Genomic DNA, 8,810 nt, shown 5'->3' on the forward strand with positions numbered 1-8,810 from the left:
AGAGAGCTATCTAGGACTTTCAGTGTTAGAGAAGAGAAGTCAATGCCTGACTTCAGAGCTTCAGAGGACTCTCTTAATGGGGTCTAATGCAGCTGGTGACTGTAAGTTGAAGCCAATACTCATTGACCATTCTGAAAATCCTAAGGCCCTGAAGAATTATGCTAAATCTACTCTGACTGTGCTGTAGAAATTATACAACAAAGCCTAGATGACTGAAAGATTTCTTTCAAAATATTATTGCTCATTGACAAGGCACCTAGTTACCCAAGAAGTCTGATATAGATGCACAAGGATATTAATGTTTTCATGCCTGCCAACACAACTTCCATTCTGTACCTCATGGGTCAAGGAGCAATTTTGACTTTCAAGTCTTATTATTTAAGAAATAAATTTTGTAAGGCTATAGCTGCCATAGAGAGTGATTCCTCTGAGGGATATGGGCAAAGTGAATTGAAAACCTGAAAAGAGTTCACCATTCTAAATGTCATTAAGAACATTCATGATTCATGGGAGAAGGTCAAAATGTTTTAACAGGAGTTTGAAAGAAGTGGATCCCAACCCTCATGAATGACTTTGAGGGATTCAGGACTTCAGTGGAGGAAGTTAGTAACTGCAGATGTGGTGGAAATAGCAAGAGAACTAGATTTAGAACTGGAGTCTGAGATGTGACTGAATTGCTTCAATCTCATGATCAAACTTCAGTGGATGAGTAGTTGCTTTTTATGGATGAGCAAAAAAAAAAAAAGTGATTTCTTGAGATGGAAACTACTCCTGATGAAAATGCTGTGAGCATTGCTGAAATGACAACAAAGGGTTTAGAATATTACATGAACTTAGTTGATAAAACTGCAGCAGTGTTTGAGAGTATTGACTCTAATTTTGAAAGAAGTTCTACTGTGGGTAAATGCAATCAAACAGCATGGCCTGCTGTGGAGAAATTTTTCACAAAAGAGAGTCAATGCAGCAAACTTCATTGTCTTATTTTAAGCCACCTCAGTCTTCAGCAACCACTGATAAATCAGCAGCCATCGACATCAAGGCCAGACCTTCCAGTATGACTCACTAAAGGCTCAGATGATTGCTAGCATTTTTTAGCAATAAAATATTTTCATTAAGATACATACATTCAGTTTTTAGGCATAATGCTATTGCACACTTAATAGACTACAGTGTCATGTAAACATAGCTTATATGTACCGGGAAACTAAAATATTTCTGTGACTCCCTTTATTGCAATATTCACCTTATGGCAGTGGTCTGGAACTGAACCCACAATATCTCCAAGGTATGCCTGTTCTGGAAAGCTCTCCAATTGCATGTCTAGTAACAGCTCTATACTTTGCCTAGTCCCTCATCTGTTGACTTGGAATGAAAACATTGCTTTCTTAATGAAGATTGTTGTGAGAATTAACTGTAGGGATAGGAGAGGAGGAAAAGCATGTTTTTAGGTTATAAGGCTGAATGGAAATTACAGAGATGAGAAATTGTACCTAAAATAAGCCAAATAGGCTCTTGAAAAAAAATTTCTATTTCCAGAAAATTTTAAAAATGTAATGGCTCCGGAGCTCTGCCCTTCACATTTTTTTAATTGAATAAACTTAAGTGAAAATATAAAGCAATGTTTCTTTGCCCAGAAGAAAAATTTCTAAAGGAAAGTGGTCATTTTAGCTATTTGGATAGTAGATGTCAAATGAAAGCTCCATGTGTTAACATTTAGAAAATGCACGTTTCTCTTAAATTGATTTGCTGCTCTGCAGGGTTTTCTTTTGCTCTTGTAATATTCTAAATAAGTATGCTACCTCTGACTTATTCTGCAGATATTTCAGCAATCATAAAAAGGGAATAGTGTACCACATAGCTTAAATTAAATCGGTTTAAATTTCTCAGGAGTTGAAATTGTGGTTGCTTAAGTTAATGGACTAATCAAACCATAGTTTTAGATGATGTTACTACAGTGTTCTAATTACTGCAATCTGATTTTCCTTAGTAATTGTGAAGGTCACAACTCAAAGCCTGATTCAAAAAGGAAATTAACAGTTAAAAATAAAAGACAAGGAAGACATTTTTGTCCTCACATACATTATGGTAGATTATTAAGCTGACCTTGTAAAGTTAAAGATTTTGCTGTAAATCACATTGGAGTTGACTACAAGACATGGAAACTGTATATTTGAAATCCTTGAAACAGCATAATTTCATTTATGTGATTTTTAAATAAAGATGATTCATTATTAAACAAATAAAAAATTATATCTACAAATGTTTTGATCTGTATGCTTTTTTTAAAGGCTTTCATATGTGTAAAAGCAGAAGCAAGAAAAAAAAAATCATTTGCCAGACCACATATCCTGACTTGAGAATTAAAAATATGATCTTGGTATGTGCAAGACAAGCCTTAGCAATAAAGATATAAAGAGGTTACTTAGGCCGTTTGTGGATTTGGGGAAGGGTCTGTTCATTTTCACAAAATGTATCTCTAATCACCTTTCCATGCCTAAACTCCTATTACTAAGAAGGAAAGTTCTTCAGTCTTTAATGGAAAATAGGATTGAAATCCAAAAATTTCTAGGATCTGTAAGACAAGACTAATTTTTAAAAATTTTTATTATGAAAAATTTAAAACGTACAGAAAAATTGAATGATATCTTTCTCTACCTGAATTTAACAATTGTTAACATTTATCATATTGATTTTTTTGTGTGTATGTATGTGGAAATGTGTGTGTGTTTGAAAATAAGTTGTAGATGTCATGACACTTCACTTCTAAATACTTTAGCACAAATACTCTGAAACCAATAGCATACTCCTACCTAATGACCATATTATTTTTATACTTAAGAGAATGAAGTCATATATTTTATTCTCTAATACCTAATATACATATTCTAATTTATCCATGTTCCCCCAAAATTATCTTATCTACAGCTTTTTTTTTTTTTTTTTCATAGCAGGATTCAATAAAGGTTCACATATTTTGGTAATGTATTTTCAGTCTGTTAAACATAGAGCTGTCTCTATATCTTTTTGATGTGGTCTTTTTTTTCTTCATGGCACTGACATTTTTGAATACACCAGCAGGCGAGATGTCTTAGAGAGTGCCTCATATTCTAGATGTATCTGGTTATTTCTTCATGGTGTCATCTAACTCATTTCTCCATTTTCTCAATTTCATATAAACTGGAAGTTAAGTCTACCTGGAGGCTTAAGTAGTTTCAGATCAAACATTTTTAGCAAGAAACCTTCATAGGTAATGCTATGTGTATTACATTACAGTGTATCAAAAGACCCACCCAAAGACGGGTGGAAAGACTGTTTACACTGAAGTATAGATGATTCCCAGCATGTCCCTTTCTGGGCCCCAGATTTTTAATTGAAAGTAATTAGGCCTCAAGAGTCTCAAAACAAGTGTTAACAGCAGAGGATGTCCAGGTTCTTGACATCTTGAACAAAGGATTGGACAAAACGCACAAAGTAAGGAAAGAATGAAGAAACAAACGTAGAGATTTATTGAAAACAAAAGTTCACTCCACAGGGTGGGAGCCGACGATTACAGAATTATCTGGGATTTAAATACCGTTTAGAGGTTTCCCATTGGTTAGTGTATGCCCTATGTAAATAAAGTAGTGGTCTGTGATCAGTCTGATTAGTTGCAAGAAGGGATCAATCAGAGGCTGAAGCAAAGTTACACCCTATGCAAACTTCTGATTGGTTGTGGAAAGTGACCAATCAGAGACTAAAGTGAAGTTATAACGTTATACTCCTATGTAAATAAAGACTTGGCCTGCCACCAACCTGATTGGTTGCGAGAGAGGACCAATCAAAAGTACTTTCAGTTTTTCATCTGCCACGCAGAAAAGTGGGAGTTGCAAAGGAAGTAGTCTGTGGTCCTTTTGTTACTTGGAAGTGGAAAATTGGGATTTTCCTTTTGATTTATTTCTAAGAAGTCAGCATGAATTGGCCTATGTTCCCTGCTTTCAGAGCCTATTCTATCTCACAAGATTGGCATAGAAATTCTTCATGGGCTCAGGGAATGCGCCAGTTTAGTGTAAGCAGCAAGATTCAGCACTGAGTAAAGCCGGGAAGACCATTTGCCTTGAAACTTAATATCCCCGAAGTATATGTTACCATAAACTTAAGCAAACTTCTATTCTGATAAGGTTGGTCTTAAATAGGGACAAACAAGCATAAACAAGTATAACAACTCTGACCTGGGGTCTGAGACCTAAGTTCTAGTCCTACCTCTGTCACCAGATAACTGGGTCACACTGGGAGTCATTAACCTCTCTGGTATTTCATTGATTCACACATGGGATAGAGGCATTGTCCCTTACATTTTGTAAATATTACACTAGCACCAATATGATAGGATATCCTTGTATATTTCTTATTAGGACAAAGAACAGCACTTGAATTTTATTTCTTGCATTTTTTTTGGGGGGGGTGGGGGGCAAGCAGGGAAGCATCAGTCATTCCCAAACTGAAGCATTTCTCCTTATCCAACTATCTAGGTAATTATTGTCATGAGGGTAAAATATGGTGTCTGAATAGGGTTCTTTGGCCTGTGGTTTGATAGATTCCTTCCTGCCTGTCGGGAAAGAATCAGACATCAATGGGAAACACATGTTGAACGAGAGGGCTGGGTTGCAGTTTTATTCCTTTCTGAATTGTATGTAAGCTTGTGTGGTTGGGAAAATCGGAGTCAACTTTTCCAACTGCAAATGAGGAGAATAGGCTAGAGAGCTGAGTGGTAGAATATTGGGCTAGGGCCCTGCTTTCTATCCCACTAATTGGAAGAGTCCTAGACATGTGCCCTGACCACTCCAACCACAGAAGGACTGAGGACAGTGGGTTCAGTGAGGCTTCCCTTAGAGTCCTGCCTGCGCCCTGACCACAGAGAGCCGTAAAACTCCACTATCCCCTCCTGTCACCCTCTCCTGCCCATACACTAAAGTCCTCTAGAAGAATCCTGGCCTGTGTGTGCAATGAAGATAGGGAGGAAGGGTGGAGAAGAGCTGCCTTGACTCCAAGACTTTTATACTAAACACTACATTTCTGAGTAAAAGTGAGGGGTGTGGGTTGGGCACAGTGGCTCATGCCTGTAATCCCAGCACTTTGAGAGGCCGAGGTGAGTGGATCACCTGAGGTCAGGAGTTCGAGACCAGCCTGGCCAACATGGTGAAACCCCATCTCTACTCAAAATACAAAAATTAGCTGGGCTTGGTGGTGGGTGCCTGTAATTCCAGCTACTCGGGAGGCTGAGACAGGAGAATCGCTTGAACCCAGGAGGTGGAGGTTGCAGTGAGCTGAGATTGTGCCATTGCACTCCATCCTGGGCCACGAGAGGGAAACTCCATCTCAAAAAAGAAAAAAAAAAAAGTGAGGGGTGTGAGGAATAGGCCAGTGGGAGGAGATGGAGTTAAGGGATACAAATAAATAAATAATAAATAAACAGGACTAGAGAAGTGGATGAAAGCGATGGAAAGTGTTGGAAAGATTTCCCCTTTGCCTTTAGGGTTCAGAGGGCAGTGGTAGGGGTTGTGAATTAACTGAAAATAGACAGATTAATGGGAGAAAAATTTTAACTCACACGCATGTGGGAACATTCAAATGAAAAGGCTGGCTGAACAGCTACAGATAAGAGTTTATATACTTGCTTAAGAGGGGGAAAGAGGGAGAGAGAGGACTTCCGTGGGAGATATATGAGCTTTTAGGAGAGACAAATGGCTTTAGGGAAACAAATGGAAGGTAGGACAGTCTGTGATAATGTTTGTTTATGCAGCTTCGTATCCCAGTGCTAATAGTCTCCTTCCTTGCTGGAAATTCCCCCAGAGACAGAGAGGACTATGGCAGCTTCCTTCTTGGAAGGCTGTGCCTTTCCTCAGACAAGAGAAGCTCACAAAAGGCTTCTTGCTGCATCTGTTGTATCTCAAATGTCTTCAGTTTAATCTTTATACCATTTTAGTGAGTTGCAAGTCCCTACAAAAGTCAAGAATGTGAAGCCCCCAGGAGGTTGAAAGGAAAACAGGACCAAAGTGCACAGGCTTCTCTGAGTCGTGGCCTCATTTTCTGAGCCCCTGGTCATTGAACATCAGCTGTGTACCTCAGTGGGTTAAAGGAAGAGATGGCCGATGTAGGCTTTCTGACATTTTTTTTTTTTTTTTGAATTATTAAGGGATTTAGGAAACTCTTGTGTTAAATTTATTTCATTTGATTTCTCTAGGTGAATAATCAGGCCTTATCCTTCATGGTTGAATAAGGGTAGGGTGGGAAGATGAGGAGATGGGGATAGAAACGTAGTTGGGAGTCTGGCCCACTTCATCAAAAGGCAGAGACAAGCAATTAAGCTAAGAAGTATTTAAAGAGCATCCAAGCCTCTGAAACTCAAGTTCTAGAATCCAAGTTTTCTGGCCTGTAGGGTATTGTGCAAAATCCACATGATTAGCTAGGCGTTTGCTTGATGGATGTGGGAGGATTGGATTAGAACATATGAAAAGCTTGGTAGGTTGTTTTGAGTATAATTTACTTAATTGTTTCTGGCCTGGTAAGTATACCCAGAGGCTTGATATTGATGTATGTGATTCAACAAAAACAAAAAACAATAAGGTCTTTATGGACTTGCGGTTTCATGGCTTTAAATAAATTAACTTCTTTTGGATCAATTCAGCACACTGATGATCTTTGCAATCTGTTAATTTTTTAAAATACTTCTTCTCTAAGTTACAACTTTAATATATAACTTCGGAGGAATCGCTTTGTATCCATCAAACAACTTCCTTCAAAAAGCATACCATGCCCTTAAAAAAGCATCTGCAGGAAAAAACTGGTCCCTAACCCTAGATTCAAGTTTGGGTTTTTGATTCTCATGCCAATTTTTCATTGAAACAGAGTCTTTATGAAAAATATTAAGAGCATTTGGTGCAAGGTAAAGAATATGCTCTATGGGTCAGCAGTCAGCACTGTATCAGTTTGTGTAACTGCTGTGGACTAAAAAATATGTCCCCCCCCAAAGTTAATATGTTGACAACCTAACCCCAATGTGACTGTATTTGGATATAGCGTTTTCGGGAGGTAATGAAGGCTAAAGGGGTTGTAAGCGTGGGTTTCTAATCTGATAGATTAGAGACTGATGGCCTTGTGAGATGTGGAAGCCTTCTCTCTCCATACACATACACACACGGAGGAAAGGTTATGTGGGCACACAGAGATGGTGGCCTCGGCAAGCCAGGAAGAGAGCCCTCACCAGGAACCCAGTCCTCCAAAGCCTTGATCTTGGACTTCCCAGCTTCCAAAATGTGAAAAAATAAATTTCTGCTGCTTAAGCCACCCAATCTATGGTATTTTGTTATGGCAGCCCAAGAAGACCGATACGGTAATCTCAAGCAAGTTACTGATTAGTGTCTCCAAAGCATTAGTGTAAAATTTGTGGTCAGGCAAAATAAACGCTAAATTCTCTTCCAGCTCTTAGCTATAGTATAATTCTAATTGAAATTGTCTTGGCTCAAGAAGACCACCAAACATTTTTTACTTATTTATTTTATTTTAAAAACAAATCTGAGGTTTTTTTTTTTCTTTTTTCTTTTTTTTTTAAAACAGGGTCTCACTGTGTCACCCAGGTTGGAGTGCATGGTGTGATCACATGATCACAGCTCATTGTAGCCTCACCCTCCCAGGCTCAAGTGATTCTCCTGCCTCACCCATTAAAGTCAAGTAGCTAGGACCACAGGTGTGTACCACCACACCCGACTAATTTTTTAAATTTTTTTTGTTTTTGTTTTGTTTTTACGACAGAGTCTCTCTCTGTCGCCCAGGCTGGAATGCAGTGGCATGATCTCAGCTCACTGTAACCTCTGCTTCCTAGAATCAGGCAATTCTTTTGCCTCAGCCTCCTAAGTAGCTGGGATTACAGGCCCGGCGCCACCAGGCCTGCCTAATTTTTGTGTTTTTAGTAGAGATGGGGTTTCACTATGTTGGCCACGCTGGTCTTGAACTCCTGACCTCAAGTGATCCACCTGCCTTGGCCTCCCAAAGTGCTGGGATTACAGGCCTAAGTCACCTCGCCCAGCCCAATTTTTTTTTTTTTTTTTTGTAGAGACAGAGTTGTTGCCCAGGCTGGCCTCAAACTCCTTGGCTCAAACGATCCTCCACTCTCGGCTTCCCAAAATGTTAGGATTATAGGTGTGAGTCACCGTGCTTGGTTTGAGTTTCAAATTTTTAGAAAAGTTATAAAATGATACAGAAGAGTTCCATATACCTTTTACTCAGATACACCAAATTTTAATATTTGTTTGTATTTTTTATATTCTCTTCATATATACACATGCGTGTGTGTGTATGTTTACATATATAATCATATGTATGCATACTATTATTTATTTTCAGAATCTATTTGAGAGTGGATTGTCTCTCATCCCTTAATAGTTCAGTATGTACTTCCTGAAACAAGGATATTTCTTACCTAACTATGGTTGCCAACTTCAGGAAATTTCGCATTGATAAAACACTCTCGTCTAATCTGCAGCTCATGTTCCAATTTCATTAGTTGTCCCAATAACACCCTTTAAAGCATTTCCTCCTCCAGAATAGGAACCAGTCTGGGATTACACATTGCATTGAGTTGTGGTGTTTCTTTCACCTCCTTGCCTATGGAACAGTTCCTCAGCTTTTCTTTGCTTTCGTGACTTAACAGTTTTGAATAATACAGGCCATTTATTCACTAGGATGACCTTTACTTGGGGTTTGTATAATGCTGCTCCATGATTAAACTTAGGTTCTGCTTCCCTGCCTGGAACACTGTGTGTTTTGTGTCTTTT

Source organism: Mandrillus leucophaeus, unplaced genomic scaffold (assembly GCF_000951045.1).
Source record: "Mandrillus leucophaeus isolate KB7577 unplaced genomic scaffold, Mleu.le_1.0 Scaffold520, whole genome shotgun sequence".
NCBI lineage: Eukaryota > Metazoa > Chordata > Mammalia > Primates > Cercopithecidae > Mandrillus > Mandrillus leucophaeus.